Source organism: Halyomorpha halys, unplaced genomic scaffold (assembly GCF_000696795.3).
Source record: "Halyomorpha halys isolate HHAL.00 unplaced genomic scaffold, Hhal_1.1 Scaffold208.1, whole genome shotgun sequence".
NCBI classification, from domain to species: Eukaryota; Metazoa; Arthropoda; class Insecta; order Hemiptera; family Pentatomidae; genus Halyomorpha; species Halyomorpha halys.
This window is the reverse complement of record NW_027109100.1, coordinates 1,045,094-1,065,225: the sequence shown is the minus strand read 5'-3', so window position 1 is coordinate 1,065,225 and position 20,132 is coordinate 1,045,094. Positions and strand designations below refer to the sequence as shown.

At 27.1% G+C, this 20,132-nt stretch overlaps 2 long non-coding RNA genes across 4 annotated transcripts in view; both read right to left on the bottom strand.

Annotated features, from left to right (window-relative positions):
* Positions 1-12,873, bottom strand: part of LOC106679569 (uncharacterized) — a 16,427-nt gene extending 3,554 nt beyond the window's left edge. Inside the window, exons 1-4 of one of the 3 annotated variants that reach the window (XR_001343000.2) lie at positions 12,761-12,873; positions 6,040-12,152; positions 2,823-3,929; positions 2,207-2,393 (exon numbers count right to left, since the gene is read on the bottom strand). This is a non-coding gene — a long non-coding RNA (uncharacterized lncRNA). Of the gene's footprint in view, positions 1-2,206; positions 3,930-6,039; positions 12,153-12,760 lie in introns of all 3 variants that reach the window. The other 2 variants (XR_010843395.1, XR_010843396.1) reach the window with 2 other exon arrangements.
* A 120-nt stretch (positions 12,874-12,993) lies between these two features.
* Positions 12,994-19,723, bottom strand: LOC136795741 (uncharacterized). Its single transcript, XR_010843394.1, has 3 exons — positions 18,711-19,723; positions 14,426-18,059; positions 12,994-14,325 (listed from the first exon to the last, which is right to left on the bottom strand). It is a non-coding gene; the product is annotated as an uncharacterized lncRNA (long non-coding RNA).
* Between the last annotated feature and the right edge of the window lie 409 nt (positions 19,724-20,132).

Genomic DNA, 20,132 nt, shown 5'->3' with positions numbered 1-20,132 from the left:
TAATAAGTGATTTAAATAAGCTTACTTACTTATATATAATAAGCTGAATCCTCCTTGAATACAAGAATAACAATTATGAAACTTTAAACATGAAGGCTGTTGATTGTATGAGGAATATCACCAAAACAGACTAATACTGATGAATACATAAATAAATACAGCCTTTTTTGACTCAAGAGATGAATTGAAATTTTAAAATAGAACGATGGGTAATTTTTTGGAAATGAAAACCAGTTTTATAAATAGGTAGTTATTGAAATAATTAGTGCTAACAGTTTAGTCCTCATATAAAGAAAAATTATTTAATTTACAATATAGGATTGATATATAAACAACTTATTTGTTGTATGCTGACTTAGTCTAAAAATTATATTTTTTGGGGAAATTTATTGATAATTCAATGAGGTAAAAATAATATTTTGGATAATAGTTCTCCACACGTTGTCCATAACTGAGTACACACCCAGCAGCTATGTTGGAGTAATGCTTTGAAACTGTTACTGTATTATTTTAAAGCTAAATTTAAATTAGTTTATACTACACCTAAGCTCTTAAACGGTAAAATTTTGAGCACTACTGGTGGTTTTTACAATAATTAATAATTCACCTGAGAGGGGGATATAATAATTTATTTTAATTCTATCAGGTTCAATCTCCCAGATTTATTCAGATTCTCTCTGGTAGTCTTAATTTAAAGATGAGTAGAAAATTGTTGTTTGACCATGTGTAATTAAAAGGAAGATTGTCCACATGCAGTAAAAAACAACTCAAATAGGACAAAAATTATACAATAAGAGCCTTATTAAAGCCTTTGGCTCTTATTGATATATTTGTTCAAATAATTTAAATTAGATTATTTAAATAGCTTTTTAAAGGAATAAAATAACATATCTAAAAAAAAATAATTACATTTATTGTACTCAATACATTTACTTTTTTGTTAAGGTGTCAAAATATAGCACCCAATAAAATTTCTACAAGAATAATATAACTATATAGTATTACTTAAGCTTTTAAAAGGGGTTTTATAATACAATATTCGAGGAACATTTATAGACAAAACAAATCTGGTTCAGAAACAAATAATTTAATTTTTTTTTTTTTAATATAACAAACCACAAACCCAATAGAGTTTTTTCTAAGTTTCAGGTTTCTATGACTGAACAATAAATTTAGAGAAGAGATATTTTCTTTTAATTGGAAACATCCCTTCTTCTGGTAGATAATTGTAATTGTAACCAGAGATGATGACCAATGTTCTCTCAAATTGTCAAGATTTATGAAACATAATCACAGCATCTAGTAGTCCCAGCATAATGTTGTAACTGTTGTAGGCAGTATATGATATTTGAGCACATACTAAATTTATGAATTATATATCAACCCAGCATTAGTTGTTATATGAGATTCTTTCTCACAAAAAATAAGTTTTTATAACTTTAAAAATTCTCTTTCATCTTTATCCCTGGAATCCCTTCTATCATACTGACCAATCCTTTAATGGCTAGAAGGGAATATGTTCCTGGTTTAAATGCATTATACAAACACCTACTTTATAATAAACATTGATCTTTAGCTCTGAAATTTTCTCTCATCGCATAGCAAAGCTGCCATTCACAATCAAAGGCTTCTATAGGCTGATTCTTTTAGCTTCAAATTTTTTTTTCTAGTGGAAATTTGTCTATAAACTGTACACCATCATATAAAACATGGTACGGTAAATTTTAGAAGTTTTAATAAGTATGTACTTATATAAAATAAATATTTTTTTCTTATCCAATAGTAATGATTGTATATATCATTACATAATTAATAATGTTATTTTATCCACATTTAATAAAGGGAAACACAATAGAAATAGGTAAATTTGACATGTGAGAGAAATACCTATTTGTAACCAAAAGCGTGATAACAACTTAGCAACTAATGCCAGGTAAGAGTTTAATTTTTATATATATCTGTAATACTCTTTATTTCAAATAGTTAACTTATAGGCAATTCTCAACTATGGAGCGAAAGGACAAGCTTCATGATCTTTAAGTTACTAAAACCATCAAACCATACCAGCCGATAATCATATTCATTGATCAGAAATTCATCAAGAGCTAGAAAGTGCCTTTATTTATTTATTTTATTTTTTTAAAGTATACAATAACCCTTATTAAATGAAGCAAAATTATAAGACTATTTTTTAAATACTCTTCACCTGCAGAGATTGAGATGTTTAAGACCTATGTGATTTTTCAGGTGAATTTTTTGTCTTGCCTTGTATGGGCAATGAGGACATTGAAACTGGCGCTCCATTCCGCATTCATATTTCTGGTGTCTCCTTAGCCCAGTGTAATATCTGTAGGATTTAAAACAAGATCTACACTGGTGAATTTTCTTCACACCTAAAACACAGAAAAAAATAAAAGGTGATGAGAAAATTAATCAATTCACTTAATTGTATAATAAAATGTGAAAAATATTCTCTTTCTTCATCAGCCTGATACACTATAACATATGAAGTCACATTATTAAAAGTGTAATTTAATGATGGAAATATTTTTTTAATTTACCATCAGTATCAACAAAATACAATGAAAACTGATGAAATACCAAGTATGATTTCTAATTATGTTATATGGGGAGACATTTTTTCTATTTCCCTTCAAGCTGCTCAAAATAAAATAGCAATCTGCCTACACCTGTTGATGCCGTCTTTCTTTTATTTTACATGTTTTGGCATAAAACATGGAAGACAATTTATTTAGTAATGGAAAAACACAAAAAAACAACAACATCTAGATCTAGTTAAAGGAGTCTTTAAATGATCTAACCAGAACAGATAAATCAGGTAGTAAGCAAAAGTGAGCAGAGAACCAGTTTCCATATGGACTTACACAGTGTGTTTTAGCATCAGGTAGCAGAGCTCCCAAATTATCTCATCTGCTCCGACTGACTAAATGCACCTTAAACTTTTGAAAACATCATTTAAAAACATAGAATCATAATAAAGAGTAGAACATTCAGAATGATCATTTGGTGTATATGAATCATTGTGTGTGTGTGTGTAAAAATATATAAACACTCACACATATATAGGTTATTCTAAATTAATGAAATATGATTATAAGGACAAATATTTTATTATAAAATTTATTTAATACAGAGTTGAACCAGAATGATCAATTGAAGAACCTCTTTATACACGTCCCAAAAATTAATATTAAAATGGCTGAAATAACACCTGATTTTCTTTTATATTTTTAAATATTCTATGTAATTCTAAAGCTAGCGCTAACATATTATGTTTAAACAGAAAATAGCAAATAAAAACAAACACGTTTCTGAAATAAGTTTAATAAATAAAGGACAAATTTAATTTAATAATAATTACTTCTCATTAAATGAAAACATATCTTTAATTACAAATACATTCAAAATCAAGATCTTATTCTGAATATATTGAAATATTTTAAAAATATCATAAAGGAATAATTCTTAAGAATGACTAATGTTAAGAAATTACTATAATTTTTATAAAGCTATGTAAAAACTTAAGTGTATTATTTGTAAATTGTTTATTGGTTAACAGAATAACAAAAATATCTCATAATAAAAACATCAAACTTTTCTTTTCTTTTAAGAATACAAAATAAAAAATGTAGAATTAATAGAATGTAAAATCGAAATATTTCAAAACTGAAATCAATAATTGTACTATTGTATAGAAGTATGTTTTTCCTAGGGAAATTTCCAGTTTCTGGTATGCTTTAAGGCTAAATGACTTTTAAGATGAACTTTTTGCTTTGCTTTGTAATGACAGTGTGGACAATGAAATTGTGGTTCTTTGCCGCATTCATATTTCAGATGCCTCTTTAAGCCATGAGAATAACGGTATGCTTTTAAACAAACATTGCATTGATAATTTCCAAGAATTCCACCTGCAATACATACCATTAATGAATAAAAAATATAAAATTAGTGAAAAAGCAAAAGGATTTCAAGAAAATATTTCTATAAGTTATTTAATTAACACAAAAAATATAATCAAATGCATGTGCAATATAAAAAAAAAATGTATAGAATTTATATTTATACAATTTTAAATACCATACATATAATATATGTTAATAACAAGAATTCAAAAGATTACACCATCTGAGTGAAGATTAATATTAAGTCTTTCTCATGAATTAAGATATGCAAAATGAATTCAAGCAAAAAGAAAGATGATGAGTATACTAATAACATTTTATAATTCATCAACCATATAAATGATATGTTAAAACATCATTATCTATAAATGTTAAGTTTCAAGGGATTAGATGTGTACTATGAAAGAAAACCAAAATTAAGATAATGATGAATAGCAATATTATCGTCATGGTGACAAACAGGCTAGTTGATTTTGCACTCGAATTATGTTATTCATATCAATCTAGCTTGAACATCTGTTCTTTATGTAAGTAATATCAGTGTCGGATTTAAGTAATCCGAATTTTTAGGCTCTTTTTTTAATTTATTTAAAGTCGGGGTCGGGGGTCTCATTTTCTGATTCCCACCTTGCAACAGACATTGGAAGACCCTGAAGACACCGTGACTGCAATGCCCCCCCAGCCTATGCACCATCCAATCTAGGACCTGCCCTGCCCCTACCATCACGCCAGAGTCGAGGACTTCCAGGCCAGCCACTGATCGAGACAGACCTATGCTTTATTTCTGGCACCAGGCGAAGACACATGGTCTTCACCATTTTGCCCACTGCACACTTAGACGAGGAAAGCGGCTAGAGGACGTCACCAGATAAGCCATATCCCTTTACTTATGAAACCACCCTCTGAAATATTTAACATTATAATAACTTATATTCAATTAACACACTAACACAAACTGCCCCTCCAGGGAATTAACTATTTGAAATAAAGGGAAAATATACATGTTCATTAATAAGCAGAAAGTCGCTCACATTTTCAACCACCCCTTTGTTCCACACTACAATAATTTTAAGTTAAAATACAAGCGGGGTACCTGAAGTACAGCACGGACAGGTCCCGATGTAAACAATCAGTTTTTAATCAATACCTGTTAAATAATTTATATTAATAAATCAATTAATATTAAATTATTCAAAACAATTAAATAACTTGAAGGTAATGAATAATATATTTATTCTTGTTTGGAAAATACTGACTTATCATCCTTCAGTTAATGTTGAATGAAAATGACTAAATTTAAGATATTTGATTAACTTTTAAGGAATTCAACTGAGCCAAAGAGTAGAACCATTAAGAAAAAAATGAAGAAATAGATTTAAAAGAAATCTCTATACAAAACAAAACATCTCATTAACAATCCATCAAATTTGTTTTCTTAAATGGGTTCACTAGTGAGCCCACTATAGAGTTAAGATAAAATTAGAGATAAGACTAGGAAATTTTAGGTGTCATGGGGGAAGTAAACAAAAGGACAATGAAAGAGGGAGATTTAAGAGAATAAAATGATATAGGAGATTGGTATAATCTCAAGGTTTTCAACTGAAAAAAATATACTGGATACAGGTCTATGGCTAAAAAATCAAGAAAGAAACTAGAACTAAACAAAACTACAATTTATTTACTAGCCATTTTTAATGGTTCATGAGTTCAGCCGAGATTGTTAATGCATCACCTTAGCAGTGTTAAACCTATAGGAGTGCCAGTTCGATTCTGGCCTGGGTGGGTTAGTATGATACTTTTAAAACTTTAAATCTACTAACTATAAATTAATAACTAACTATTAATAACTAACTTTAAATTTTCCTGCTATATAAATATAATTATTGACATTAAATTCTAAATATATTTGAAAATTATCATTTTAATTGGATCATGAAAAGATAAATAGATTAGATATTATTTTTTTCATTATAGTATGATAACTGAAACAAAATATAAAATACTTTAATGCAAATAGTTGTAATACCTAATGGCATATATCAAATTAACGTAAGGAAACAAAAACGTACATTAAAACTTTTTTGTTTTTATTGTTCTTAATGGGGGCTGTTCTAACCTGTTATAAGTTGGCACAGGCTCAATCTGTGGTATAATTGAGCTAATTGTACCATTCCTGAGGTTATTTAGAGGTTACCTTCTTTTCCAATCAGAATGAGAATGCTGAGATTCATTTAGAGGGTCTTCTAAAATATATTGAAGTGAAACTTCTTTACCAACGTTCTAGGACTCAAGAAAAAAAATTATATATTCATAAATATATCAGAGTAACTTGATTTCCTGACGTAAGATGAAATGGAAGTAGTGGCGGAGGGCAAAACTGGTCAATTCTAGCAGGAAAATTTTTATATTACAATAGGAGGGTAGGAGCTTACAGGAAATTAACAAACCTGGCAGTGCCAGTTTGCTTAAGTAAGCTTTTGTAATCTTATTTTCTACTATTACAATAAAAAACTTTGCTGTTAGAATTGACTTAGGAGATGGCTGTTCAATTGTAATTATTATGGGACTAATATTTCCTACCTTAAGCTACAAGAGGGAACGCACGATCATTATTAATACAATTTTAATACATTATTTCATTTCCAGAAGTTTCATTTCAGACTGCCACAATTAATTTTATTTTAATCATCCTTATGGTTATCAAACGCAACAGGGCATTAAGTATGGCCTGAATACATACTAGTGTTGTCACTAAAGAAGAAAGATATTCTAATAGTAGAACTGAAACAAAGTAAATCATAGAGAATACAAAAATCATCAATAAATATGTAATATAAAGAATTTAACCTAATTTTAGTATATAGATAAACAGTAATAATTAATATGCTAAATAACAGTAATAAGGAATTTGCAATATATGTTCTATTTAAGAGTAATAAGACCAGATAAATATTTATGGTGTTGAAAATTCAAAAAGTTCTAGTACAAGTAAATTAAGAATAAGCATGTGATTCTTATTCTTAAAAATAATAATTATTTAAAAAGATTTAATTTATCACCAAATGGCTACTATCATTACAATTAACAGACTACACAAAATTTTGGTCATATAATTTTTGACTATAGTCTTTATGACAAAGACCGATAAATACTTACTATAAATAATTTACTGAAATGAGAGTTCAATGACTTGTCAGAGTCTATTCAATATTTAAATGCAGAATTAAACAAAATGCAGAAGATTTGTGGGTAATATTGATTATTATAGCTAATTTAAATGTATAAAAATATTAAGAATGCCTGACAGTTTAACTAGCATTGCTGCATTTCATTATAGTTTGGTTTTGTTAATAATTAGTTCTGTGTCATTAAAGTTTGTTTTATAACTTCAGACACTGTACATTTTCAAAGTTTGCTTTTTTCCATGGAATGTGCAACGTTATTAAATATACTCACCCTATCTAAGGATATTATACAGAATAAAGATAATAAAAACTAGAAAGATCAGCAGGATTTAGCTTTATAACCAAACTTCTGCTTCAATGGTGTGATCAACTTTCTTTGGACTCTTGAACTATTAAAATGTGAAATATTTCTTTTATATTGTTTCCAACTAAGAAGACCCTTAATGCTTGGGAAAATAAGTAAGTAAAATATTTAGACAGTAATTTTTTTTAAAGATCATTTAACTTTTAAATCGGTACCGATATGTTAAATAACAAAAAAATCTCAACTCCATTTTTAACATTGTTTTAAAGATGAATGCGAATAAAAATCAAAAGTCTTGATTTCTAATCTCTGATTAGTTCAATTTTTAATCAACAGACCAAATAATCCTTTGACTAGGATCAGTCTTCTAGTATCTAATTTTCATCATTACATAAATGCTTAATAATATTGGTACATAACTATAAAACTATTGATAATAAATAATTAAACATGTTTTTTCCAAAGAAACTCATGTCAATTGTCTGATTACATTTTAACAATTAAAATGGCTCCATTATTTCTTCTAACTGATTAAGAATTTCAAATGGTGCTATTCTTATTTTCTGTGTCAATCATCTTGGTTGGGAAAATATTTATAGGCATAACTCACATATTACACCTGTAAAACCATCAATAATATTTTAAACATAATTTTCAACATTCAAATTCACTTTTTCGCATAAACCTTATACATAGTCTTGTAACAAAAATTCTTTATTTAATGCCGTTTTAGATAAAGAAAGCCATTTTCAAGCTTCTACTATTGTTTTTGTTTTTTTAGTTTATTTATATTTTTATAAATTATCTCAATATGGGTAGTTCGACAAAGAAAAAATTCAAACAATCTACTTATACCAAAAAGTTCATTTCTATTTACAATAAACAGGAAATATATCTATATAAATATATGTACATAAATAAAACAACTTTTTTTTCAACAAAATATTAAAATAATGTTTTTTCATACAGAATTGAATTAGCTTCAAAAGTTAGTGGTTAGTTTCAAAACTACCATTTTTTCCTAAAAATTGTTTTCATTTTTTTTTTCACAAGTTCTTAATTCACTATAGTTCACATAATTTAATTTATACCTAAGTGTCTCAATCCAGTATTAAAAAATTGACCCATAGCACAATCATGTTTTTAGTGTTTCATGTAAAGATTTAAAATCAACTGGATTGAGCTGGGTTTAGAAACTAATCACCACGTTTATGATTAACTAGAATCATTCTATAGCTTTAAAAATCATAATATTTTTTTTTATAAAACACTAATAATAGATTTCATACAAAACACAAAAATATTAAATGTAATGATTTTATTAGTAAATCAGGTATACATATCTATATTACTAGATTGTTATAGAAGTTCTTGTGCATGAAAATATTACTGACTAAAATAAAAAATGAAATTTCTAATAAGTCCGAGTTGATATCATTTTCATCATTGTTTACATAGTTTTAACATTTGTTCATTTCTGTTCCTTAACTTCCTTTTTTTCATTCTGAACTACATTTGGAATAAATATCTTCAGAAAATTTTAGAAAAAAAATTTAATACAATGAATTTTAATACAATCAAATTTTCATTTAATACAATGAAATTTTGAAACATTGCTTTAAAAAAAATAGATAAAAAAAAGACAATTACAAAATAACAGTGCAGTAAAGCTAAAGGTAAAGGAGTGCTACATTTTAGTATTTTATTTTGCCTCAGCGTTATGATTCAATAGCAATGTTTCTTCTCAAATAATGTTATATCTTGCCTTTAGAGCAAACCTTTAATAATAAAGGTAATTTGCACCTCAAACTTTAAAAGAATAAAAACAAGCAGCAACCTAGTAGAGACAGAAGAAATCTTTCCTTCTGAGGTGGAGGGAGGTGGGGACCTAGAATAATGAATAGAATACATAGCCTAGATGGTAGGGGGGAAAAAACCAATAACTTTTTCCAATGAAACTGGCACTTTCCAGCCTATAAGTATGTGAATCTTTTTTTTATTTCATAAGTGAAGTAGTAAGGCACCATTCTGTTATTTCCTCAGCCAAGTTCAAGTCCAACTGCAGAAGATAATTATTTTTCTGTTACATTAGCTGTGATTCGAACTTGGGGTTGAGAGAAATCCCTGGGGCACACCCAGCCTCTAAATAAAGTAGATACTCTTGATTTGTGGAAAACATAGCAATTAAGTGAGATTCTGTCAAAAACACCTCCTTGCACAACCGTTGGTCTAGAAACAGTACAAACTCCCTAGCCAAGTACTGAACCCAATATCCTTTAAAGGTGTAATGGTACTGGTTGTTATTTTTTTAAGTAGTTGGATTATTATCAGCTAGTAGAATGGTGTTAAAAATAAAGTTATATGGTCTGAGTAGATAGATTGAAGTTTATATTATATTTTTTTTAATATATATTTTATATTGATATTTGAAACAAAATAGTTTCATGCACAAGAATTTTATTTCATAACTCAATATTATGACACAGTATGAAATAATACTATTTTACTAAGAAAAAAAAAGTAATAAAAAAAAAGTAGTAAGAAATCTTCAAACATAATGTATGTGATGAATATATCACGTTCATCTGATTTAATCTATAAAGATTTTCATAAAATCTGTACGATTGTTATTCCATAGTTGGAATGGAATGAACATGGTTCGGTAGTGATACTATTGTGTATGATACTTTATTATAAATTAATTAAGATAAAACAACTCAATTGTATTCATTTAAATGTTTAGCAATGATATGAGCTTTAAGATTAGTCTTCAGTTTGGTCCTGTGCGGACAGTAGGGACATTGAAATTGAGGTTCCTTCCCACACTGATATTTCAGATGTCTTTGGAGGCCATGAGAATATCTATATGTTTTGTAACATGTTCCACATTGATACGATCTGCCTAATGATCGTGGTTTTCGACCTGTAAGGAAAAAAAGTTGATCTGAATAATTTTACATAATAAATGAAATAATTCAAATATTATTTTTAAATATCCACAATAGCATAACTATTTATGCACTCATATAAACAAATAGAAATGTATATCCATGCAAAGTTACAGATAAATGAATATTCTATAACATTTAATATCTAAATTAATTTTAATTATAAACTTTAGAATATCCGATATATTCAGTTTCAAAATTGTTATGAATTAAACTTATATTCAAATTTTGTAGGAACTGTAGCACAGGTGTTAATTAATGAAAGTCTTAGTCTTATGAGCCTATGAAAGCACTTAACAGCTGGTCAGATAGAATTACATATTATTACAATCCTCTACAGCAATCCTTTCTATGTCGGATGATCTCTTTTTTTTATCTCATCACTAGTTGGATAGTCAAGGGCAGATTCAAGTTTAACTCCCATATCAGGCAAGAATAAAAGAGCTCTGAATACAACTGAATACCATTTTTATATTACTTAACCCTAAAATACAATACCTCTTGGCCCAAGCACAGGATCTTGCTACTAAATCTGTGGTGGTCAGGCAGAACATGACATGTCCAATTTTTTTGGATTTTTGCTATAGAAGTAAGTAATTGGGAATTGTCTTTTCCCTGAGAAAAAAGTTCTCTTTTTTTTTTTTTTTTTAAATGGCTTATTTTAAGCTTGTACTTCTTACAAAATCTTAGATTTCTATTTCTCACAAAATCTGATTCTGAAGAATTATTGTAGAAATTAATGGTACTTAATGATAATAGCCTGCAACATTCTATAATCTTCAATGTTAAAGTCGACAACCATCATGGTGGCAACTGAATTGGTAGGCTTTATCTCTTTTAAGAAACTTGTTGAACTAGTAGTATTTTCTTTTCTTATTAATGACCAGCTTCACCTGATCTCAAAATATATCCATGAATTATTTTCACTATATATACATAATTCACTCATAATTTTACATCACTTATGCAGTTTGTTGGGTAAACTCACCAATTACCGAACAGTTAAGAATTTTTAAACTACTGAATTAAACAAACGATTCAAACAATGCAACCAACATTCATAAAAATACTTTATATTATATTTCTATTGTATTAAAACATGTTCCTTGATTGTTATTCTTGTTTAAAATATATTTTTTAACTTTAAAAATAAAGTCGATGAAATCATCGGTAATCAATCACTTTTTCCAAGAACCCACCAACTTTGCTTCAGTTACTGACCAAAATTTATTTTTAATTTCCAGTGAATATTTTTACTACACTGCACACTTAACATGATATCACCTTATTACATATGATACAGATTTTTAGTGGCTAACAAGTGTCATTTTTTTAATCAGATTCGGAGTGTCTCTTTGGTTAATCTATTAGTTGCATTAGACAATAAACACTAATACCATACAACAATGCTAAGATATCAACCACAAATAATAAACCAACACTAACTTGATATATAAGCCTAACATACAATTCTCTCAAAATTTTGAAAAATTAAAGGTGTGGGTTAAACAACTAGTTAGTTAAAAGTCTAGAAGATAACATTCCTTCATCGGTAATCATATCAATTTTACAATCCAAGAATGCCCTTCACCCAACTTTTTTATGACTAACAACTTATTTCACAAAAATATTAATTGGGTGATTACAAAACCTTAAACTGGAAGATAATACCAATAATAGTCATTAAAAATGGATTTTAGCTTTTAATAACATTGAAACATCAAAACTTATCTGAAATAGTAAGTTTCTTATACTCCATTCCCTATGTATGCATCCCATTGAGATTCAGGAACTGAAAATTGACACAAACCTAATTAAATCGATCTTAGATAAATATCTTAAAAGCATGTTAAAATTAACTAAAAAGATGCCCGTTAACAAACATCAGTTCATGGATATATATTAACAGTTACCATGATTAGCTAAGCAATCACAAAAGAGAGGTTAAAATTTAGATGATTATATTGATTGTATAGCATAATTTCTGTTCGATATAGACATATACTCATTATCCAACTAATAATAAATTTTCAATTCCAAATAATCAATCAATTCAAGCAAGAATTTGTTACTATCACAAACAAAAAATACCAACCTTTATGTTATTTTAATGTTAAATGAAGATACTGAAAAAAAAAATTAGTTTCATTAAAGTTTGATTCTAGAAAATTATTATGAAGATAAATATTATTATGTTTAATTTCATATTTATTTATGTTATTATGTATTTAAAGTATAACTTATAACTTTCATAAGATATAGAACTTCCGAAAGCTATACATTAATATTCTTAAATACTTCATGAACTTCAGGTAGAAAAAAATTAAATTGAGTTCAGAAATGAAAAGAATATTCAATGGAAAATTCAATAATAATTTTTAAAATGTAATAAATATTTACCTGTTAAAAATAATTAAACAATCTTTCCGTAATTATAAAGTACAATTCAGGTTGTTATTTTAGACAACTTTAAATCAGAATTACGTCATTTTGACTAGGAACAAGTATTTACTTTACCTGTAAAAGAATAAAAATTATAAATACATACATTTAAACTTTTATTGAAATCATACATCAATTTATAATCATGTTTGGAAATAGGATACAGATTAGATTTAGAAAAAAAAATACAATTTCAAAATTCAACAAATTTTATTTAAAAACAATTACATATTATATTAATAATTTTAAAAACAATTTTTTTTAAATCACCATTTTCATTCTGAAAACTAACTCCAAAATGATGTATTTTTTTTTATATGTTACTTTCAATATTTTACCCTTTGATAAGAATTTGGAAGCAGAAATTTATAATTATGATTATATTGACAAATCAGATTTATATGGTTCCCAATTAATTATCATTAACAATTCTGGGATTGGAAAAATCTTAAAAGTAATATTAAAATCAAGAACATCAAAAGATTTTTCAAATTTAAATAGAATCTCTATTTTGGAATTATAAAAAAATCGTAGTAACTTTTGTAAAAAACAAAGTTCATTATTTTTTAAATAGTTCTATTATTACTTCATTAACACTATTAAATAGAAGTAAATTTATCACACTTTAATGATTAGCATCTTCCATGAATTACATTAATGCAAATAATATAGTACTAACATTTTATTTTACAATAAATTTTAAACAAATAATTTTAAATATATATTACAATAAGAATTGCATAATTTATTGTAATGGATCTTTATACAACCAAAATTTATGAACCAATAATTTCATAAATAGAATGAATTTTAAATCATTATACATCTTAAAAGTACCTATTTATTAATTAAACAATTGTTTCAGAAAAAATTTGAAATAGTTTATTGGGCTGGCTAATAACTACCTTTGGTCATCATTTTTTTTTTTTACAATAAAAAACATTTGCTTAATATTTTGAACAAATTATGGATATGTTACTGTATTGGATTATAATTGAGCAATAGGCAAACATAGGAGAGAGTGTCATGCATTATCACAATATTGTGAACTGTTATTCTATAAACAAAAAATGAGAACTTTAATGAACTAAAGACTGTCAAGTGGTTGTACCATCATGTGCTACAAAAATAGGATTAATAAGATGGTGAAAAGATAAGAATAGATCAAAAGAGTTTCATTCTCTTTGGCTAAACCAAAAGGATTTATTTGCCATCCAAACACAATATTATTATCTAAATAAATAATTTTATTAAAATGAAAATTTTATCAACTAAAATATATATTTTACATAAAAATTATACAATTCTACAATCAATTTTAATGGAAAACACTTATTTACTATGGTTTAATTTTATATGTTTAGCAATAATATGTGCTTTCAAATTGGTTTTCAATTTTGTTCGATGTGGACAGTGAGGACATTGGAATTGGGGTTCTTTCCCGCACTCATACTTCCAGTGTCTTTTAAGGCTCCGTGAGTGTGAATATCTCTTACCACAGAAAGAGCAACTGTACAGTAAGCCTAAAATTTATAATAAAAAGAAATTAGTTTTAAAATAATATTCATTCAATTTTTAAAAAGTATTCAATAATAGAAAAAATAAATAAAACTATGAGTTCACCAATGTCAGAAGATTGACTGATCAGACTTTTTAGGCATAAAACACCATGCTTTCACTTTTTTGTCTTATACCAAGTTCATACTCGGACCACAGATTCATGGGTTCTGGGGAACAAATATGTACCATTTACAATAAATGAAAATAAAAGAACATCAGTCATTGATTTATAAATGATGAAATTATTTATTTATAATAATAATAATAACAACAAAGATAAACAGTTACTATGAAATTTTAGATACATTTAATAAATTCCACAAAAGAATAAAATTCACTGTAGAAAGACCTCAAAATAAAAAAAAAAAAATCAGATTTATGGATATGGATATTATTTTAGATAGGGACAAAATAACCACTAAATGGACCAAAAAATGCAATAGTAGTAATAGATTATTAAATTATTTTTCAAACTACACAAATTATCAAAAACTAAACATAGTCAAAAATTTGAAAGACAGAGCAATTAACTAAACAGACAACATATACATGGAACAGATCAAGACAGACAGAAGTAACAGAAGTAAGACATGTAGTAACAGAAAACATGTTAATAGAAAATTTTTACTCTAAAAGATTGATTAATAGAATATGGTACAATAAAATAAACAACAATCATACAACCAAAAACAATATAGAAAATAGAGATTGAGAGAAATAAAAACAGTCAGACCAACAAAGAAAAATGGAACAGCAAAAACACTAAGTCAAGAGGAGAATCACTGACTTTTACGGAAGAAAACAATAGGGTTACAGTTAATCATAATAGTGAAAAAGGACAAGGCAAAACATCAAATAATGATAAAAAAAAAAAATTCATTAAACTACAATACATACCAGGCCTAACTGATAAAATAAAAAGAACATTAATAGAATATGATCATATAAATATTATAACTGGTTTATATAATAAAAATAAGTTGAAACCCAAACTGTCTAACATGAAAGACAAAATAAATAAAATGGAAAAGTTAAATGCTGTATTCAAGATAGATTGTGAAAATGGTGAGAAAATATATATTGGAGAGACATCCAAAAAGCTAGAAACCAGAATCAAGCAACATATCACTAACAGTAAAAATGTCAAAAATACAAATTGCACTGCACTGGCTTACCACAGCATAATGTTAAACCATAATTTCAATTTCAAAAATCCCACAATAATAGACATAATACAAAACACTAAAAGCTGAAGGTTTCTGGAAGCAATCTATATAACCAAAAATATTAAAGACAGTCAACAATAAAACTGACACAAAACATTTAAATACACATTACATTGATATTATAAATAGATTAGCCATATAAACATAAAAAATCAAAGAAAATAAATGAGAATAAAATACTCCAATCATAAAAAATCATAAATTTTAATTTTTATTACACAATAGATTAAAATTATACATATCAATAGGGAGGTAACAAAACAGTATACTAGACATGTTGACATGGTCCAAAGAAGTAATGTCCAATATTGAGCATTGGTTTGTGCAAGAGAGAGATGATTGCAGCAATAGTGCAGGAAAATACTTTAAATAATGCAGTGTAAAACAATTTTCAAGTATGATATATGGATGACACGATTTCAATAGTGAAATTAAAAATATGACAAGTATGGGATAAATAGAATTACAAGAATTACATATACACATATATGACATGGATGAAAATAAATTATTATTTTTAGTATTATAAAGGTGCATGAATATGGGACAATTGTCTCAAAACATTGTACAATGGAAAATATAGAATAGATTATATTCAACTTAGAAGTTTTTCACCTCAACAATTTAAAAAGATTGAAATTGTCGTGCTTTCTCGCAATTATACTTCAAGTGTTTTTTAAGACTGCGTGATTGTGAATATCTCTTGCCACAGAAAGAACAGCCATACAGTAAGCCTAAAATTTATAATAAAAAAAAAATTAGTTTTAAAATAATATTCATTCAATATTTAAGAAGTATTCAATGATAGATTAAAAAAATAAAACTATGAGTTCACCAATGTCAGAAAATTAACTGATCAGACCTTTTTGGCATAAAACGCCATGCTTTCAATTTTTTGTCTTATATCAAGTTCATACTTGGACCATATTCATATTCATGGGTTCTGGGGAACAAATATGTACCATTTACAATATATGAAAATAAAAGGAGATTTATGGGTTCTGGGGAACAAATATGTACCATTTACAATATATGAAAATAAAAGAACATTAGTGTTTGATTTATTAATGATGTAATTATTTATTTAACATGGTACTTATATCAGTTTATGATTTTTTTTCAAATTACCAGTTAACTACAGATAAAACAGTAAAATATTTTTAACTATTTGAAATTGTTATAATAAGCTAGATTGTTTCATTAGTATGGTAAATTGATAAAGGGCAAACATATACATAGATCTTTAGCAACTTAGCAAAATATACAGTTTTAAAATAAATTTACAGTCAAAGTTGTTCAATCTGTTGAGGGTTTTCTGATTAAAAGGAAAAAAAAAAGTAACAAAACCAAAATGAAGAATTGCTTCTATTTATATATTTTTCAGAATTACTTAATTTAGATTCAAAATATAACATGTTTTCACTCAAGTTGAAAATATATGAATTATTTGTTTATACTTTACAGTTCTCTAACATTCTATGTGTTTTTGTGTGATTTATGAGTAGGAGAAAAATCTTTCATGAGGAAGTGTGTGGCTTATAAGTTCACAGCATGGTCTTTTCACTAACTGAAAAAGCACCTCTCTTATATATCTTTATTATCTTGCAGAACTCCTGCCAAGTAGAGGGACCGGACCACTAGACAACTTCTACAACGGACTCCTTTGTAAACAGCCTTTGCCTGGGCTCTCTTGTCTCACTCTGAGCTGTCAGCTGAATAGTGAGGCTATTTGTAGTCTAGGGAGACGATACGTCACCTTAACAACCTCAAATCTGCAGCTGCGCCACTTCGAATGCAGCCTGGGGGGTTTGATTTTTATTTGGTGGGGCCCCATGGAATGAAAACTTGACCCCCTAATCTTGTCAGAATAGGTTGGTTACTTGTAGGATATGTTATGTTTGTTATAAACATGTAAAGTTAGACCTTCTTTTCTTTTTGTTTTAAAACTGCACCACTGACAATGAAATTGAGGAACTTTTCCACATTCCAACCTTCTGTGCCTCTTGAGGGTACGTGAATGACTATAACTTTTGTTACAGGCTTCACAAGTGTACAACAACCCTGAAATTAAAAAGGAATTAAAGGAACATAAAAAATTAAACCCTGGAATTAAAGGAATTCATATAAAATTCTGTAAGTGGATAAAATGTTTGTATAAAGAACTGGTGTCTATAATTGTGATGAAATAAAGTACTAAACCAAAATTATTGTTATTGGTTTATTTTAAATTTAATACATTAAATTTCATACATAACATTTCAAATAATAACTAGTTAGAATTCATAATATCTTGGAATTGCTATGTTTATTATAAATATGGATAGTTAGATTTTCTTTTCTTTTTGTTCGGTAAGAACAAAACTTACAGAGAAACTGTGGTTCCTTACCACATTCATACTGTTGATGCCTCTGAAGCCCTTTGATGTAACGATAAGATTTGAAGCAATCGTTACACTGATGTCTAAGCTCTCCTAATAACATTAATATTATTATTAATATTCAATAGCCACAAGAATGATAGTAATAATTTGAAAATTAATACTAATAATAATTTGAAATAAAAAAAGTAAAAAAGTAAAAAAATAATGTCATACAAAATTTATAGACAAATTCAACCAAAACAGTTAATATCTCTTTGGTACAAGGAGAGTAACACAAGGACTAGTATCCATATAAACAGCAGATATGGATTTTGGATTAAAAGAAAATTGATGGGGTATTGCATGAAAACAACATACACTCTTAGTTTTTTTAAAAAAAAATAAAATGATCACATTTCGTGTTGAGATTGGTTGGTATATATGTTTCAGTAGTGATCCATTCCCAACTTGCCCTACAATACAAACAGTTTGTGGATACTTTGAGAAACCTGCTATCAAACTATCATAAAAGTATTTTATTCATTTTGTTTTCAAGGGAAATTGTTTACATTATCACCAACTGAAATGCAGGTAAAAAAAAAATGAAAATGATTATTAATATTTACATCAAAATAATATTTAAACTTATAAGGCAAATATCGATAAAATTATATTTAATTTGAAAACATTGATTTTACAAAAAAAATAAATAAATAACAATAGAAAAGTAGCTGTAAACTAAAATATATTTTAAATAATCACCATTATATGTTATGGGACTTTTTAACCATTTTCCAAATTATTGACTTTTGCAATTTCATACATATTCCTCAATCGGTTAGAAAATAGTCACTGTGGTTAATGGTGTTTCCTCAGTGTTATTGAGACATGAGGTATTTTTATTATTACATACAAACTATGTTGTATGACAGGTTAGTAAAAACTTTATTGGCATGGCATAGTGCTCAGTGTAACTGTCAAAGATGCTATGCTGAATAACATACAATTCTGTTGCCACATTTCACAATATTTGTCATATTCTCTGTGCACCTAGAACCTTAAAATCCAATTTTTTTATATATATGAATTAAATATATTTAATTACTTCAGAATAACAGCAATATAAAATAAATACATTAACACAGCTATTAAACTATACAAAATTAAATATTACATTAAACATAAAAAATTTGACTAAGAATTTTTTCCATACAAATTTAACAACTCTTTTTTGATTTCTTTTACTTTGAATTTGACCAAATTTACAACTTATGTTTATTATAGATATGTAACATCAATGAACCCTTGCGTTTTGTCTTGTGAGGACAATGAGGACATCCAAAACTAGGTTCCTTACCACATTCATACTGTTGATGCCTCTGAAGCCCTTTGACGTAACGGTAAGATTTGAAGCAATTGTTACATTGATACCTCAGCTCTCCTAATAACATTAATATTAGATTATAAACATGATACAATTTTATGAGGAGCCACCAGAATGATAATAATAATTTGGAATAAATATATTAAAACAAAAAAGATAGCTTAGAAAATTTGAAGAGACAAAATCTACCAAAACAGTTAGTATCACTTTGCTAGATAGCAAAAAGATTTTTAAGCATATAGAGAGGGAGATATGGACTTCAGCTGATAAGAAAATTGAGATGCTATTGAAAGATACATTCTTGAAGTTTAAGAAAATAAAGAACAAAATTAATATATTTATTAATTTAAAAAATTCTAAATCTCTATCTTCTAATTTTTTAATAAGTATATTGACAAACCATTTTTTAAAATAAAAAGTAACTGAGGGAAATATTATCAAATAAAATATAAAAAATGAAAATAAAACTTTAAGCATTTGAATCATATTTATATACAGATATCAAGATACTTTAAAAAAGTAAAGGTATTACTAAACATATTACTAGTTCAAGGAGAAATAGGTTAGGGTGTAAGAACAAGGAAGAAAAACAAACAGAGAAGTATAAATTAATTTTAATATGTACTAACACGCCTGAATAAGTTGTTACCCTAATAAAGCCCTACAGCTTAGGTCCCAACGTCGGCATACATTAAAATAATTTTACACTTATCTATGTATTTTTCTTTCTTGATCCCATATCCCAGCCAACTTCTACTCATACTGACGAAAAAACTTTTTGGTAAAAAATGTAATCCACA